The sequence below is a fragment of the Mesoplodon mirus genome, assembly GCF_964341445.2.
Source record: "Mesoplodon mirus genome assembly, chromosome: 1".
Classification (NCBI taxonomy): Eukaryota; Metazoa; Chordata; class Mammalia; order Artiodactyla; family Ziphiidae; genus Mesoplodon; species Mesoplodon mirus.
In genome coordinates, this window is record NC_138976.1 from 204,775,242 (window position 1) to 204,793,445 (window position 18,204).

Below are 18,204 nucleotides of genomic sequence, written 5' to 3' on the forward strand. Positions count from 1 at the left end.
GCTATATGGACATTTCATGTACCACTATTATTATGTTATTATTTTTATTGGGGGGATATTTGTTCAAAGCAACAACTCCAAATAGCCAAAAAGCTTCCCACATGCTCTTCTCTAAATTCCTGTTTTGTTTAATTATAACCCTGAGTTTAGAATTAAAAAGAAAAAGGGGAAAAGAGGGAGACCCTCCTCTGACTACAAGCACAATTAGCTGCCCATTAGCAGTTATGATCCTGGTCTTCTGCCTCTGATATCAGTGGCCTCTAATAACATGGAATGGGTTCACTCTGTGGCTTCAGCATGGGAAGAGTTTAGGGTTCATCCTCATTCTTGCCTCTTTTACAACGGAAGAACCCCACCAAAGTGGAAGCCATGTCATACTTTTGTCACTTCCAGCAATAACCCCCTCCAACTTATTCTCTGGGCTACTGTTCGACCACACTGAGTTCTCTTTTAAGCTCTCTGAGAGTGACAGTGAACTAACCGGAGGACTGGTATTTTCATCATCTCTTACCCAGAAACACTGTTTCTTCTACCAGGTCTGACTGGTAGAACAAATGAAACAAATTTTCAAACAACAAAGTTTCAAACACACAAAACCTATCAAATGATTTGTTTGTTGCTTTGTTTTAATCTCAATAACTGTAGCTTTCATCTCTAGAAGTTAAATTTGGTTCTTTTATATATCTTCTATATTTCGACATAACTTTTTTTAACATGTGTGGTACAATTATAAAAGCTATTTTGACTTCCTTATCTTCTCATTCTAACATCTGTGCCAGTTTGGGGTCACTTTCAAGTGATTATTCTTATTATAGTTCATCTTTTCCTGTCCCTTTGTATGCCTGGTAATCTTTGGTTGGATGCCATACTTATTAATTTTGCCTTGTAGTAGTGATGAATATTTTTGTATTTCTATAAATATTATTGAGTTTTGCTCTGGAACATAGTCAAGTTACTTGGAAAGGTTTTCACCTTTTTGTGTCTTGCCTTTAAGATTTGTTCTGCTCTCAAAAACTTCATTAGTTAAATGTTTTATATCTATTGTTCAGATGATGAAAATGAAATTCCTAGAGAAAATGTAAAAGCCATGTACCTGGCTGTGGTAGGATCTCAAAAATTATCATTGAATAATTTGAATTCATATCCCTCTGATTCTTAAAACACCATGGTGCCACTCTTCACAACGTTCCTCTGTTTTTAATTAACTCACTTATTAGCTAGATGAAAAGTCCCTCAAAAGTTTCTTAAATATCAAATTTAAATACTGTGCTAAAAAAACAATATAATAATTTTCTTACCACTGGCTGTAACAATTTACTCATCTAATTCAGGCTTTTCACTTAACAGTAATTATATATGGTTATAATATGTGAGAACATGCAACGAGAACTTATGTTGGAAAAATATCTGTTCTTACATTTCATATTATAAAAATGTTTTCACTGTACAGGAAAAGCCAGACATATTCTAAAATATTTATTTGCAGGAATGTCTTGGATATATATTTTCCTTTAATAATTAATAAAACTAAGAACTGACAATAGCATTGATTGAGAAGGAGTATAATTTTGAGATTCCTGCCTCAGAGATGATGTTAATCTTCATGTTCACATTTCATGTAGTTTAGTTCAGAAAAAAGTTTTCATTTTCCTCTTTGTAACTAAAAGGATCCCCATTCTGCATTCAGAACAGTAACAGTAAAAAACCAAGGCCTACTTTATATAAAGTCAGAATTTATAAAGACACACACACCCATATATACATATATGGATGTGTGTGTGTGTGTGTGTGTGTGTGTATAAAACTTCCTTATTCTTGTTTCCAAAATATTATTGTAAAGAAAATTATGACTTCTGTGGTATTTATTCATGAATAAACTCTAATGGAGAGTTCTACTCCTCGTTCTTGTCCAGTGTGTGAACCCATATATAAATTATGGAAATCCCCATCTTATGAGGAAGAATCTGTCTCTCGTTATACAGACTGAAAATGCCACCTACTTAATCTCTGAGTATCCTTTAAAGCCATAGGCTAGCATATGACCTTAGCTCTGACAATCAGTTATGTCCATTCTGGAGACTGGACTAGAAGCTACTGACAAGAAGAAAAGACTGCTTAGAATATATTCTGAAAGTGGAAAGCACACACTGTTTTCAGTATCCAGAACAAATGTATCAGTGATTCATATTACTGTATTTAGCATCCCCTATCATTGATATTTGTAGTTCTAGCTGAAGTGTCTCTGCCCAGTGACTCTTGCACTAGGTTGTTCCCTGGACCAATTCTACAGCATGATTCCTAGACATAAGTTTAAACTTCCAAACACCAATCCTGGTTGTTGAATCTTTTATTTAGAGATTCCATAAACTGTCCAATATCTTTTTAATAGTTTATTTTCTACTTAATTAACCCAGAGTAAGTCACCGATTGCTCTAACATAAAAATTGATACCAGGAGAGATCAGAGACAACAGATCATTGAGGATATAGGGGAAATTGCCATCAGTTATCTAGCTTGGTTGGCACTGGAGACAGTAAATCTCTAGTTGGCAATAAGAAACAAATTGAGAAAAAATTATCCTTAGAGTGTCCTGCAACTTAAAACCTACTAGTGACCTGACTAGGGAAAATCAAGTAGTAACTCACATGTAAAAGTATGAAGGTCCTGGGACTTCCCTGGTGGTGCAGTGGTTAGGAATCCACCTGACAGTGTAAGGGACATGGGTTCGAGCCCTGGTCCGGGAAGCAACTAAGCCCACAAGCCACAACTACTGAGCCCGTGTGCCACAACTACTGAAGCCTATGAGCCTAGAGCCTGTGCTCCACAACAAGAGAAGCCACGGCAATGAGAAGCCCACACACTGCAATGAAGAGTAGCCCTCACTCGCCACAACTAGAGAAAGCCCGTGCACAGCAATGAAGACCCAATGGAGCCAAAAATAAATAAATAAATTTATCTTTTAGAAAAGTATGAAGGCCCTGGGTATTCCAAATCTGTAGGGTGTCATGGTTACTTCTAAGGGCACTGGGAGAGCCTCCTTTCCCAATTGTATTCTTAGCTCCCTTGTCAATGATCAGTTGGCTGTATATGCATATATTTATTTCTAGTCTCTTTATTCTGTTCCATTAGTCTGTCTTTTTGCCAGTACCATGCTGTTTTGAGTACTGTAGGTTTGTAATATATTTTTTGAAATCAGAAATTCTTATGCCTCCAACTTTGCTCTTTCTCAGAACTGACAAATGGTGTTGGTGAAATTGGATATCCACATGCAAAAGAATGAAACTGGACTCTTGTATCATACACAAAAATCAACTCTAAATGGATTAAAGACTTAAACATAAGATCTGAAACTGTAAAACTCCTAGAAGAAAACATAGGGGAAAAGATCCTTGACACTAATTTTGGCAATGATGTCCTATCTATATGACACCAAAAGCACAGGCAACAAAGCAAAAATGGGCAAGTAGAACTACATCAAACTAAAAACCCTCTGAACAGCAAAGGAAACAATCAACAAAATGAAAAGGCAGCCTATGGAATAGAAGAAAATATTTGCAAACCCTGTATCAGATAAGGGGTTCATATTCAAAATTTATAAGAAACTCCTATGACTTAATAGCAAAAAAACCCCCAAATAACCCAATTTAAAAATGGTCAATGGGCTTGAACAGACACTTTTCCAAAGAAGAAATATAAATGGTCAACAGATATATGAAAAGGTGCTCGACATCACTAATCATCAGGAAAATGTAAATCAAAACCACAATGAGGGAATTCCCTGGTGGTCCAGTGGTTAAGACTCTGTGCTTTCACTGCTGAGGATGCAGGTTCAATCCCTGGTCAGGGAACTAAGATCCCACATGCCACACAGTGCAGACCAAAAAATCCCCCAAAAAACAAACAAACAAAAACCACTCAATGAGATATCATCCCGAACCTGTTAGGATGGATATTATAAAATTAGAAAAATAAAGTATTGGTAAGGATGTGGAGAAATTGGAACTACAGTGTACTGTTGGTAAGAATGTAAAATGGTACAGTTGCTATGGAAAAGAGTATGGAGAGTCTTCAAAACCTTAAAAATAGAATTATCACATGACCCAGCAATGCCACTTCTGTGTATATAGTCTAAAGATTTGAAACCAAGATCTAGAAGATATTTCTGCACTACCATGCTCACTGCAGCATTATTCATGATAGCCAAGATATGGACAAAACCTAAATTTCCATTGATGGATGAATACATTTTTAAAATGTAATATATACATACAATAGAATATTGTCCAGCCTTAAAAAAGAAGGAAAATCTGCCATGTGCAGTAACATAGATATACCTGAAGACGTTATGCTAAGTGAAATATGCCAGTCACAGAAGAACAAGTACTGCATGATTCCACTTACATGAGATATCTAAAATAGTCAAACTCGTAGAAACAAAGAGTAGAATGATAGTTGCCAGAGGCTGTATTATACACTTAAAAATTTGAGAGTAGATCACATATTGTTTTCTTACAACAATAAAATTTCTTTTCATAAACTAATAAAATAAATTAAAAATAAAGACAACAGGATACACCAATGTAATAAGAATGTAATATTCCAGTCTTAAATTCCCAGCTCAAGGTAATGCCAAATATCATTAACTTTCTGTGAATGTGATAAAAGTCTTACTTCTTGCATCCACAGGTTGAGATAGAATAACTCTAAACATTTAATTCTGATGACTCTTTATTATGAGAGTTTAATTGGCATTTTGGAATGGGGCATTGACTGAAAAAGAACTGGACTTCTTTGTAGTGGGATGAGGATATAATGGTAGATTCCAATAAAGAAAGGACTCTCCAACCCTCACTTGCCATCTTTCTAAGGAGAAGTCAAGTTTACAATATATAGTAACATTTTTTTTGCCATGATTGGAGACATGTAATGACTTAGCCAAGAAGAGTTACCTAGAAAATGGAAGTCAATTTTTCCCATCCCAACCTCTTTAGCCTTCCCTGTATTGATTCTTGGTACTTGCAATACCACTATTCTCCACTAGTCAGGGTGGAGACATGAATATGAAATACTAAATGGCAGTTTGACTTAAGTCTGCCTCCCAGTAGGACTAGTAGGATGCCCCAAATGTCCATAAATATTTCATTAGTTTCTTAGTATATCATTAAAGTAGTACACTCAGCCACAAGCAGAATCACCATCTTGGCTGCATGTCTCAGGGAATAATATTTTTTTAGGAAGAGCCCACTAAAAGCCCCAAGAGCTTCCTCTATTTATTATAATAATATGTCAAAAGCATGATTAAATCCCTAAGAGAATCACAGTGATTAGTTTCACTACTAAAGATTTTACAAATTCAGGGTTGGTGATTTCTATCATATTCCCTTTTAAAATTTCAATTTGTCTAGTGTAGAAGTCAGAGTATTCAGGAGTAAAACAGAAGACTGTTATAAATTTGATCAGCTAGAGACAGCAAATTGAGACCGTTGTTCTATATGTGGTCTCTTCACTAGAACAAATCAACAAGGTTCTAAGGAACCTGCTTTGCTTTCTAAGTAATCGATAGCTATTGATTAGGCACATGCTTTTATTCCTTTACTCTGAAAAGCTGAGAACATCAGAACAATTTGCTTGCAAATCACAAGGCAGCAGTATTAATTTCACTGTATTGTCTCAACTTTTTCATTCTATATCACAGCTTAGCTCATAGGGACCTTGACCTTCTGGCATCACACTTATCCTCTATTTTAATGACATCATGCTCAGAGAACCTACAGATCAGTAAATAGACTATCCAAAGTGTCTTGGCAAGACCCATGTCTGCATGAAAGTCATAGATAAATTGCATGAACCTTGTCCATTCCCTATGTTTTAGGAATCTCCCTCTTTATGAGGCGAATCCACCTTTCACCATAGAAGCTAAACATCTCAAGTGCTTGTTTTCTCAGCCTCCTCTGAAACTAGGGCATTAGCACAAAAACGGAATTCTATCAGTTGGATGCATATGCCCCAGATTTGCAATTAAAAGCTGCCAGTGAGTGAATGGAAAACAGCAATTGTAGAATCTATTCTGGTCACACAAAAGAACCCTAGTGGAAGCAATATCCTCTTTCCAGCAGCGTCTGACGTTCTGTGTTTGTGAGCTCAGCATTATAATCTGCAGAGTAATCAAGTAATCCAGCAGTAGTGGCAATCTCATCTTCACCCCATCAGACCATGAAATAAGTTTAGACATTTCTCCTGGCTGATAGTTTAGACCCACGGTTCTCTGACTCTCTAAACCATTCTGTGAGCTACTCTATATCATTGTAATAAATTTCTTTTCTTAAAGTTATCTAAGTTATATCATGTTGCTTAAAACCAAGAGTTCTGCCAATACACCCAATTAGCATTTAGTAAGCATCTTCAATTGGCCTTATCAGACCCTAAAGGAAACTAGATAAATAGGATACAAACTCTGTTAGTGCATATGCTTGTGGGGGAAACTGTGATGGTGTTAGAGTACACACATATAAAATAAACCATGGGAGTATACCTAAAATTTTGCTTTTCTTATGCTAATTGTGATTTCTACTTTGTGGATTATTTTTTTTTAAACCCACATTTGTTTATTTATTTATTTTTGGCTCTGTTGGTTCTTCACTTCTGTGCGAGGGCTTTCTCTAGTTGTGGCAAGCGGGGGGTCACTCTTCATCGCGGTGCACGGGCCTCTCACTATTGAGGCCTCTTTTGTTGCTGGAGCACAGGCTCCAGATGCGCAGGCTCAGTAGCCGTGGCTCACGGGCCCAGTTGCTCCGCGGCATGTGGGATCCTCCCAGACCAGGACTCGAACCCGTGTCCCCTGCATTAGCAGGCAGATTCTCAAGCACTGCGCCACCAGGGAAGCCCCTTTGTGGATTATTTAAGTAAAATGTTTAATTCCTGAACATTTGGATCTATTTTTAAATAATTTTGGTTACTGATTTCTAATTCAACATCTCAATGGTCAGAAAGCATATTTTATTGTATTTCAGTCTTTGAAATATGTTGAGACTTGCTTTATGTACAACCATATAATTAATTTTGTAATATAGTCTATATATACTTGTTAAAAGTGTGATTTCCATCATTGTTGCATAGAGCGTTTTATATATTTCAAATTGATTGAGTTTGGTATTTGTATTAAAAATCTTCCATGGACTTTTGGCTGGTTGTTCTACCTACTACTGAGAGAGTTGTGTTAAAATCTCCCACAAAGGGCTTCCCTGGTGGCGCAGTGGTTGAGAGTCCGCCTGCCGATGCAGGGGACGCGGGTTCGTGCCCTGGTCCGGGTAGATCCCAGATGCCACGGAGCGGCTGGGCCCGTGAGCCATGGCCGCTGAGCCTGCGCGTCCAGAACCTATGCTCCACAATGGGAGAGGCCACAACAGTGAGAGGCACGCATACCGCAAAAAAAAAAAAAAAAAAAAAAAAAAATCTCCCACGATGATTGTGGATTTACATATTTATTCTTCTTTTCCTGTCAAGTTTTGCTGTATGACTTTTTAAAAACATTATTGTTTGGATGAAATCTTAGATTTATTACATTGTTTTAGAGAATTGATCTTTTAATCATTATGGTATTTGAAACAAATTCTACAGGTAAGCCATTTGAATAAGATAATTTAACAAGGTTGCTGAATCCAAGGTCAGTATTTTTAAAAATCAATTGTATTTGTACAGACCAACAACAAATAGGATATTCAGAAAACGATGCTCTTGATGGTAATATCTAAAAAGTGAAACACATAAAAATAAATCTAATGAGAGATATGGAGATTTCTATATGCAAAATTATGAAACACTACTGAGAAAAATTAAAGGATACCTAAATAAAGGGATATACCATGTTCATGGACTGAGGGACTCAACTTATTAGAGAAATCAATACTTCACATATTAATCTCAGTTTCAATATAGTCAAGTCCCGTTAACTTGGGTTTTTTTATTTTTGTTTTTGTGTTTGGCTGTTATATTTGTTGCATATTTGTTTGTTTGGTTTTTGTTTCTTTGTGGAGATTAACAATGGTTTTAAAATCACTGGGAAGTGTGTCCTCCTACAATTTAAAACTGCTACTCTCTTCCTCATTGATGCTTAAAATTTCATATTTAGATATATATTCTATAACTTTACCTTTCTTTGAACCTCTTAAATCTAACTCCTCACACTTCCCTGGGAGAGGCAGCACCTTAAAGCTTGTAAGCCATTTACATTTCAGTACAAGTTTGGTATAAGTTTCCTAGAAGAAGTTTTGGTAGGAGAAGGAGAGAACAGAGATAAGAGGCACCTAAAAGGGCAAAGAAAAAAGAAAATGAGTTCAATAAAGACAACCACATATTGGAGAAAGACCAGCCTTTTGCTATTTCTCAATCCTTCTTAGAACAGCTGTTTATTGACATCCAGAAAAACAGATGACTGCAGTATTTCTGCTTATTGATTTACTTTATATTCCAGTATAAGCCACTACCAATCAAGCAGTCATCATCTGCTTAATCCAAAGTTTTATTTTAAAATTGTTTTTTATGTTGCTTTTTAAGTTGATATGACATCTGGATTCTAAAACATGACATTCTGTTCTCTTTTGGATACAGGAAAAAAATATTTTGATGTTTGAGACTGTATGATTAATTTTCCAAATGGTGGAAAGAGTACTGGATTGAGAACAGAGATTTTAATACTTCTTAATATTTAATATGCAATCATCTATCTTTGGTAAATTGCTTAGCTAAGCAGGCTCATAGTTTTCTCATTTGTAAAATGAAGGGACTAAAATATCTCATGAACAACGTGTTCTCAACCCCTTTAAGGGTACATGACTCTTAGTCACATGTTCATTGGATTACTCCGGAAATTCTTTCTAAGAATAAGACACTGTAATTTTATTTTATTTATTTTATTTTATTAGTTTCTGCTTTATAACAAAGTGCATCAGTCATACATATACATCTGTTCCCACATCCCTTCCCTCATGCATCTCCCTCCCTCCCACCCTCCCCATCCCACCCCTCCAGGCGGTCACAAAGCACCGAGCTGATCTCCCCATGCTCTGCGGCTGCTTCCCACTATCTATCTACCTTACGTTTGGTAGTGTATATATGTCCATGCCTCTCTTTCGCTTTGTCACAGGTTACCCTACCCCCTCCCCATATCCTCAAGTCCATTCTCAAGTTGGTCTGTGTCTTTATTCCCGTTTTACCCCTAGGTTCTTCATGACATTTTTTTTTAATTCCATATATATGTGTTAGCACACGGTATTTGTCTTTCTCTTTCTGACTTACTTCACTCTGTATGACAGACTCTAGGTCTATCCACCTCATTACAAATAGCTCAGTTTCGTTTCTTTTTATGGCTGAGTATCCAGTGTATATATGTGCCACATCTTCTTTATCCATTCATCCGATGATGGACACTTAGGTTGTTTCCAGCTCCGGGCTATTGTGAATAGAGCTGCAATGAACATTTTGGTACATGTCTCTTTTTGAATTATGGTTTTCTCAGGGTATATGCCCAGTAGTGGGATTGCTGGGTCATATGGTAGTTCTATTTTTAGTTTTTTAAGGAACCTCCATACTGTTCTCCATAGCGGCTGTACCAATTCACATTCCCACCAGCAGTGCAAGACTGTTCCCTTTTCTCCACACCCTCTCCAGCATTTATTGTTTCTAGATTTCTTGATGATGGCCATTCTGACTGGTGTGAGATGATATCTCATTGTAGTTTTGATTTGCATTTCTCTAATGATTAATGATGTTGAGCATTCTTTCATGTGTTTGTTGGCAGTCTGTATATATTCTTTGGAAAAATGCCTATTTAAGTCTTCTGCCCATTTTTGGATTGGGTTGTTTGTTTTTTTGCTATTGAGCTGGATGAGCTGCTTATAAATTTCGGAGATTAATCCTTTGTCAGTTGCTTCATTTGCAAATATTTTCTCCCATTCTGAGGGTTGTCTTTTGGTCTTCTTTATGGTTTCCTTTGCTGTGCAAAAGCTTTGAAGTTTCATTAGGTCCCATTGGTTTATCTTTGTTTTTATTTCCATTTCTCTAGGAGGTGGGTCCAAAAGGATCTTGCTGTGATTTATGTCATAGAGTGTTCTACCTATGTTTTCCTCTAAGAGTTTGATAGTTTCTGGCCTTACATTTAAGTCTTTAATCCATTTTGAGCTTATTTTTGTGTATGGTGTTAGGGAATGATCTAATCTCAAACTTTTACATGTCCCTGTCCAGTTTTCCCAGCACCACTTATTGAAGAGGCTGTCCTTTCTCCACTGTACATTCCTGCCTCCTTTATCAAAGATAAGGTGACCATATGTCCGTGGGTTTATCTCTGGGCTTTGTATCCTGATCCACTGATCTATCTTTCTGTTTTTATGCCAGTACCACACTGTCTTAATTACTGTAGCTTTGTAGTCTAGTCTGAAGTCAGGGAGCCTGATTCCTCCAGCTCCATTTTTCGTTCTCAAGATTGCTTTGGCTATTTGGGGTCTTTTGTTTTTCCAAACAAATTTTGAAATTTTTTGTTCTAATTCTCTGAAAAATGCCAGTGGTAGTTTGATAGGGATTGCATTGAATCTGTAGATTGCTTTGGGTAGTAGAGTCATTTTCACAATATTGATTCTTCCAATCCAGGAGCATGGTATATCTCTCCATCTATTTGTATCATCTTTAATTTCTTTCATCAGTGTCTTATAATTTTCTGCATACAGGTCTTTTGTCTCCTTAGGTAGGTTTATTCCTAGATATTTTATTCTTTTTGTTGCAATGGTAAATGGGAGTGTTTTCTTGATTTCATTTTCAGATGTTTCATCATTAGTGTACAGGAATGCCAGAGATTTCTGTACATTAATTTTGTATCCTGCTACTTTACCAAATTCATTGATTAGCTCTAGTAGTTTTTCGGTAGCATCTTTAGGATTCTCTATGTATAGTATCATGTCATCTGCAAACAGTGACAGCTTTACTTCTTCTTTTCCAATTTGGATTCCTTTTATTTCCTTTTCTTCTCTGATTGCTGTGGCTAGAACTTCCAAAACTAGGTTGAATAAGAGTGGTGAGAGTGGGCAGCCTTGTCTTGTTCCTGATCTTAGTGGAAATGGTTTCAGTTTTTCACCATTGAGGACAATGTTGACTGTGGGTTTGTCATATATGGCCTTTATTATGTTGAGGAAAGTTCCCTCTATGCCTACTTTCTGCAGGGTTTTTATCATAAATGGGTGTTGAATTTTGTCGAAAGCTTTCTCTGCATCTATTGAGATGATCATATGGTTTTTCTCCTTCAACTTGTTAATATGGTGTATCACATTGATTGATTTGCGTATATTGAAGAATCCTTGCATTCCTGGAATAAACCCCACTTGATCGTGGTGTATGATCCTTTTAATGTGCTGTTGGATTCTGTTTGCTAGTATTTTGTTGAGGATTTTTGCATCTATGTTCATCAGTGATATTGGCCTGTACTTTTCTTTCTTTGTGACATCCTTGCCTGGTTTTGGTATCAAGGTGATGGTGGTCTCGTAGAATGAGTTTGGGAGTGTTCCTTCCTCTGATATTGTTTGGAAGAGTTTGAGAAGGATGGGTGTTAGCTCTTCTCTAAATGTTTGATAGAATTCGCCTGTGAAGCCATCTGGTCCTGGGCTTTTGTTTGTTGGAAGATTTTTAATCACAGTTTCAATTTCAGTGCTTGTGATTGTTCTATTCATATTTTCTATTTCTTCCTGAGTCAGTCTTGGCAGGTTGTGCATTTCTAAGAATGTGTCCATTTCTTCCAGGTTGTCCATTTTATTGGCATAGAGTTGCTTATAGTAATCTCTCATGATCTTTTGTATTTCTGCAGTGTCAGTTGTTACTTCTCCTTTTTCATTTCTAATTCTATTGATTTGTGTCTTCTCCTTTCTTTTCTTGATGAGTCTGGCTAATGGTTTGTCAATTTTGTTTATCTTCTCAAAGAACCAGCTTTTAGTTTGGTTGATCTTTGCTATCGTTTCCTTCATTTCTTTTTCATTTATTTCTGATCTGATCTTTATGATTTCTTTCCTTCTGCTAACTTTGGGGGTTTTTTGTTCTTCTTTCTCTAATTGCTTTAGGTGCAGGGTCAGGTTGTTTACTCGAAATGTTTCCTGTTTCTTAAGGTGGGATTGTATTGCTATAAACTTCCCCCTTAGAACTGCTTTTGCTGCGTCCCATAGGTTTTGGGTCGTCGTGTCTCCATTGTCATTTGTTTCTAGGTATTTTTTAATTTCCCCTTTGATTTCTTCAGTGATCACTTCGTTATTGAGTAGTGTATTGTTTAGCCTCCATGTGTTTGTATTTTTTACAGATCTTTTCCTGTAATTGATGTCTAGTCTCATAGCATTGTGGTCGGAAAAGATACTTGATATAATTTCAATTTTCTTAAATTTACCAAGGCTTGATTTGTGACCCAAGATATGATCTATCCTGGAGAATGTTCCATGAGCACTTGAGAAAAATGTGTATTCTGTTGTTTTTGGATGGAATGTCCTATAAATATCAACTAAATCCATCTTGTTTAATGTATCATTTAAAGCTTGTGTTTCCTTATATATTTTCATTTTGGATGATCTGTCCATTGGTGAAACTGGGGTGTTAAAGTCCCCTACTATGATGGTGTTACTGTCGATTTCCCCTTTTATGGCTGTTAGTATTTGCCTTATGTATTGAGGTGCTCCTATGTTGGGTGCATAAATATTTACAATTTTTATATCTTCTTCTTGGATCGATCCCTTTATCGTTATGTAGTGTCCTTCTTTGTCTCTTCTAATAGTCTTTATTTTAAAGTCTATTTTGTCTGATATAAGAATTGCTACTCCAGCTTTCTTTTGATTTCCATTTGCATGGAATATCTTTTTCCATCCCCTTACTTTCAATCTGTATGTGTCTCAAGGTCTGAAGTGGGTCTCCTGTAGCTCCATTCAGGGGCTCCATTCAGCCACTCTGTGTCTTTTGGTGGGAGCATTTAGTCCATTTACATTTAAGGTAATTATTGATATGTATGTTCCTATTCCCATTTCCTTAATTGCTTTGGGTTCGTTATTGTAGGTATATTCCTTCTGTTGTGTTTCTTGCCTAGAGAAGTTCCTTTAGCATTTGTTGTAAAGCTGGTTTGGTGGTGCTGAACTCTCTCAGCTTTTGCTGGTCTGTAAACGTTTTAATTTCTCCATCAAATCTGAATGAGATCCTTGCTGGGTAGAGTAATCTTGGTTGCAGGCTTCTCTCCTTCATCACTTTAATTATGTCCTGCCACTCCCTTCTGGCTTGTAGAGTTTCTGCTGAGAGATCAGCTGTTAACCTGATGGGGATTCCCTTGTGTGTTATTTGTTGTTTTTGCCTTGCTGCTTTTAATATGATTTCTTTGTTTTTAATTTTTGACAGTTTGATTAATATGTGTCTTGGTGTATTTCTCCTTGGATTTATTCTGTATGGGACTCTCTGTGTCTCCTGGACTTGATTAACTATTTCCTTTCCCATATTGGGGAAGTTTTCAACTATAATATCTTCAAATATTTTCTCAGTCCCTTTCATTTTCTCTTCTTCTTCTGGAACCCCTATAATTCAAATGTTGGTGCGTTTAAGGTTGTCCCAGAGGTCTCTGAGACTGTCCTCTGTTCTTTTCATTCTTTTTTCTTTATTTTGCTCTGCAGCAGTTATTTCCTCTATTTTATCTTCCACCTCACTTATCCGTTCTTCTGCCTCAGTTATTCTGCTATTGATCCCATCTAGAGTATTTTTCATTTCATTTATTGTGTTTTTAATCGATGCTTGATTCATCTTTAGTTCTTCTAGGTCCTTGTTAACTGTTTCTTGCATTTTGTCTATTCTATTTCCAAGATTATGGATCTTGGAAATAGAATCTTGGATCAGCTTTACTATCATTATTCTGAATTCTTTTTCAGGTAGACTGCCTATTACCTCTTCATTTGTTACGTCTGGTAGGTTTTTATCTTGCTCCTTCACCTGCTGTGTGTTTTTCTGTTTTCTCATTTTGCTTATGTTACTGTGTTTGGGGTCTCCTTTTTGCAGGCTGCAGATTCGTAGTTCCCGTGGTTTTTGGTGTCTGTCCCCAGTGGCTAAGGTTGTTTCAGTAGGTTGTGTAGGCTTCCTGGTGGGGGTGACTAATGCCTGTGTTCTGGTGGTTGAGGCTCGATCTTGTCTTTCTGTTGGACAGGTCCGCGTCTGGTGGTGTGTTTTGGGTTGCCTATGGCCTTATTATGTTTTTAGGTAGCCTCTCTGTTAATGGGTGGGGTTGTGTTCCTGCCTTGCTAGTTGCTTGGCATAGGGTGACCAGCACTGTAGCTTGCTGGTCGTTGACTGAAGCTGGGTGCTGGTGTTGGGATGGAGATCTCTGGGAGATTTTCGCTGCTTGATATTATGTGGAGCTGGGAGGTCTCTTGTGGACCCGTGTCCTGAAGTTGGCTCTCCCACTTCAGAGGCACAGCACTGACTCCTGGCTGCAGCACCAAGGACTTTAATCCACCCTGCTCAGAATAACAGGGAGAAAAAGTAGAAAGAAAAAATTAGTAGAACAAAGAAAGAGAGAGGGAAAGAAAGGAAGAAGGGAAGAAAGGAAGGAAGGAGGGAAGAAAGGAAGAAAGGAGGGAGGGAGGGAGGAAGGATGGAAAGAAAGAAGGAAAGAACGGAGGGATGGAGGGAGGAGTGAAAGCAAAAGGAAGAGTGAATGGAAGAAGGGAGAGAGGGAGGTAGGAAGGAAAGAAAGAAAGAAAGACAGGAGGGAGGGAGGGAGGAAGGAAATAAAAAGAAAGTGGAAATAAGAAGGGTGGCAGGGAGGGAGGGAGGAAAGAAAAAGAAAGAAGGAAAGGAGGAGCGGAGGGAGGGAGGGAGGAAGGGAAGGTAGGAAAAAAAGAAAAATCAGGTAAAGTAAAATAGAATAAAGTATGAAATATAGTAGTGTTATTAAAATTAGAAAGTAATTATTGAAAAAAAAATGGACCGATAGAACCCTGGGACATATGGTGGAAGCAAAGCTATACAGAGAGAATCTTACACAGAAGATTACACATACACATTCACAAAAAGAGAGCAGGGGGAAAAATCAAAAATCTTGCTCTCCAAGTCCACCTCCTCAATTTGGGATAATTCGTTGTAAAAAGAGGAAAAGGGCGAGAAGTCTGAAATCTTGCTCTCTAAGTCCACCTCCTTAATTTGGAATAATTCGTTGTAAAAAGAGGAAAAGGGGGGAAAGTCTTAAATCTTGTCCTCAAAGTCCACTTCCTCAATTTGGGATGATTCGCTGTCCATTCATGCACTCCAGAAATGCAGGGCACATCAAATGGACCATGGAGCTTTAATCCGCTGCCTCCGAGGCTGCACAGAGAGATTTCCCTGTCTCTTCTCTGCTCTCACAGCTCCTGGTTCTCAGCCTTGGACCTGGCCCCGCCTCTGCGCGTAGGTCGCTGGAGGGTGTCCGTTCTTCGCTCAGACAGGACGGATTTAAAGGAGCCGCTGATTCGGGGGCTCTGGCTCACTCAGGCAGAGGGGAGGAAGGGGCGCGCAGTGTGGGGCGGGCCTGCAGTGGCAGAGGCCGGCGTGACATTGCAGCAGCCCGTGACGCTTCGTGCGCTTTCCCGGGAAAGCCGTCCCAGGGTCTCGGGACCCCGGCAGTGGCGGGGTGCACAGGCCCCCCGGAAGGTGGGGCGGACAGTGACCCGCACTCGCACACAGGCCCCGCGGCGGCGGCGGCTGTGGCGGCGGCGGCGGCGGCGGCGGCGGCCCACTCCCGTCTCTGAGGTCCGCGCCTTACCCGCGGCTCGCTCCTGTCTCCGGCACTTCCCCAAGCAGCCCTCTTAATGCCCTCTCCTCGCGCACCAGGAAACAAAGGGAAAAAAGTCTCTTGCCTCTTCGGAAGCTCCAGACCCTTTCCCCGGACTCCCTCCTGGCTAGCCATGGTGCACTAACCCCTTCAGGCTCTCTTCCTGCCGCCAGCCCCAGTCCTCTCCCTGCGCTCTGACTGAAAGCTGATACCCGAGCCTCAGCTCCCAGCCCCGCCCGCCCCGGCGGCCAAGCAGACAAGCCTCTCGGGCTCTGTGTTCCTGAGGGCACCGGTCCTCTGTGCCAGAATCTCTCCACTTTGCCCTCCGCACCCCTGTTGCTGTGCTCTCCTCCGCTACTCCGAAGCTTTCCCCCTCCGCCACCTGCAGTCTCCGCCCGCGAAGGGGCTTGTAGTGTGTAGAAACCTTCCCTCCTTCACGGCTCCCTCCCACTGGTGCAGGTCCCGTCCCTATCCTATTGTCTCTGTTTATTCTTTTTTTTTCTTTTGCCCTACCCAGGTATGTGGGGAGTTTCTTGCCTTTTGGGGGGTCTGAGGTCTTCTGTCAGCGTTCAGTAGGTGTTCTGTAGGAGTTGTTCCACGTGTAGATGAATTTCTGATGTATCTGTGGGGAGGAAAGTGATCTCCGAGTCTTACTCTTCCGCCATCTTCCTCCGGGCCTCGATAATATTAGTCGACAGTGTAATTTTAGATGACACCTTTCTTTTAATAACATCAATTAATTTTTTCTCAAAAATTTCCAGTTAAGCAGTAGAGATAAATATCTTTTAGATATGGGTATATCAATAAAGTCTGAAGTTTTACTAAGCTTACAGAGTTGAAAGTAAAAGGATAAGTATTGTTAATATGAATATTATCATTTAGAAAATGGTTTTTACATCTTATAAGCTTAGTTCAGAAACAAATAATGTTTTAAGTCATCTCCAAATGCTCAAAGGGCAAATAATCTATTCTATATATGACAACTATAAAAACACAATACTTTGATTCCTTAAATATGATTTCTAATTCAAACTTACCCCTCATTTATTATAAAAAAGTTCATTCTTTTGATCTAAATTAATTTACTAAAATAGATATAAATTGTCTGTGCTAGATAATATTTTCAAATGTAACTTCCTTGTCTTACAATACCCTCATTTGAGACAGGAATATAATAGATGCATTATTAACATGCCTGCTCTTTCTACAATCTAATGGTTTTCAAAATGACTTAGTCAATCAATAAATACTTATATCAAAAGTTACTGAGACCAGGAACTTCCCTGGTGGTCCAGTGGGTAAGACTCTGTGCTCCCAATGCAGGGGGCCCGGGTTCAATACCTGGTCAGGGAACTAGATCCCACATGCATGCTGCAACTAAGAGTCCACATGCTGCAACTAAGATTCCGCATGCCATAACTAAGACCCAGTGCAGCCAAATAAATAAATATTAAAAAAAAAAGTTACTGAGACCAGTGGTTTTTAAATTGTAGTTCTTGGAGTTTGGGGATTTTGTCAAGGACACTTATGAGTTTATGAAAGAGTGGAGGATACAAATAATCAAAGCCACACTTATTGTGTATTTCATAAAGTTATTGGGATTACATGTAAAATTTTGTTTGAAAGATGGGATATGTTGTATTAAACATTTGGATGTCACTGACTGTACAGACGCTTTTCAAATGTAGATGTTAATAGTAATAGTAATAATGCATATTGAGCATTCATTAAATACCAGGCACTGTTTGAGTGCTTAAGAGGCACTAAGTTATTTCATCCTAACATCAATCCAATGATCATTATCTCAATTTTACAGATGTAGAAATCAAGGCACAGAAAAATTAAATATCTGTCCCAGTTAGTAAATGAAAGAACAATAATCAAACTCAGGCTGTTTAACTCCAGTATGTTCACTCTTACCCACAACATTAATTCACTTTCTTAGGACCTCCTTAGAATAGAAAAATGGACAATCTTAAAAGTCAGAAAAAAAGAGACAAAATAGACTAAATGAAGTTTCTGATCAGAAAAGTAGCAATACAAAAGTGGTATTAAAATATTTATCTGGTAATTAAAGTAAAATAAATAACACGAGAACCTAACAACTTTGGGTATTTGGGCTCATTCATTTATTAATGAATATTAATTGAGCTAGTTATCATCTTTTGTGATTAGGCTACATTAATGAATAAAGCATAAAGAAAATTCTGCCCCCTTGGACTTTCTAATGGATCCAGAGACTAGTTACCTTGGCCCAAAGACCTGGCCTAGGAGGATAGCAAGGAGCCTACAGAGTGTTAGTTGAAAAAACATTCAATTTTTTTTTCTATCTAAAGGCTATGGCAGAGATAGAAGAATGAGAAAATCAGAAAGTGGGACTAGGGTTGGAGAGAAAAAGGATTTTGAAT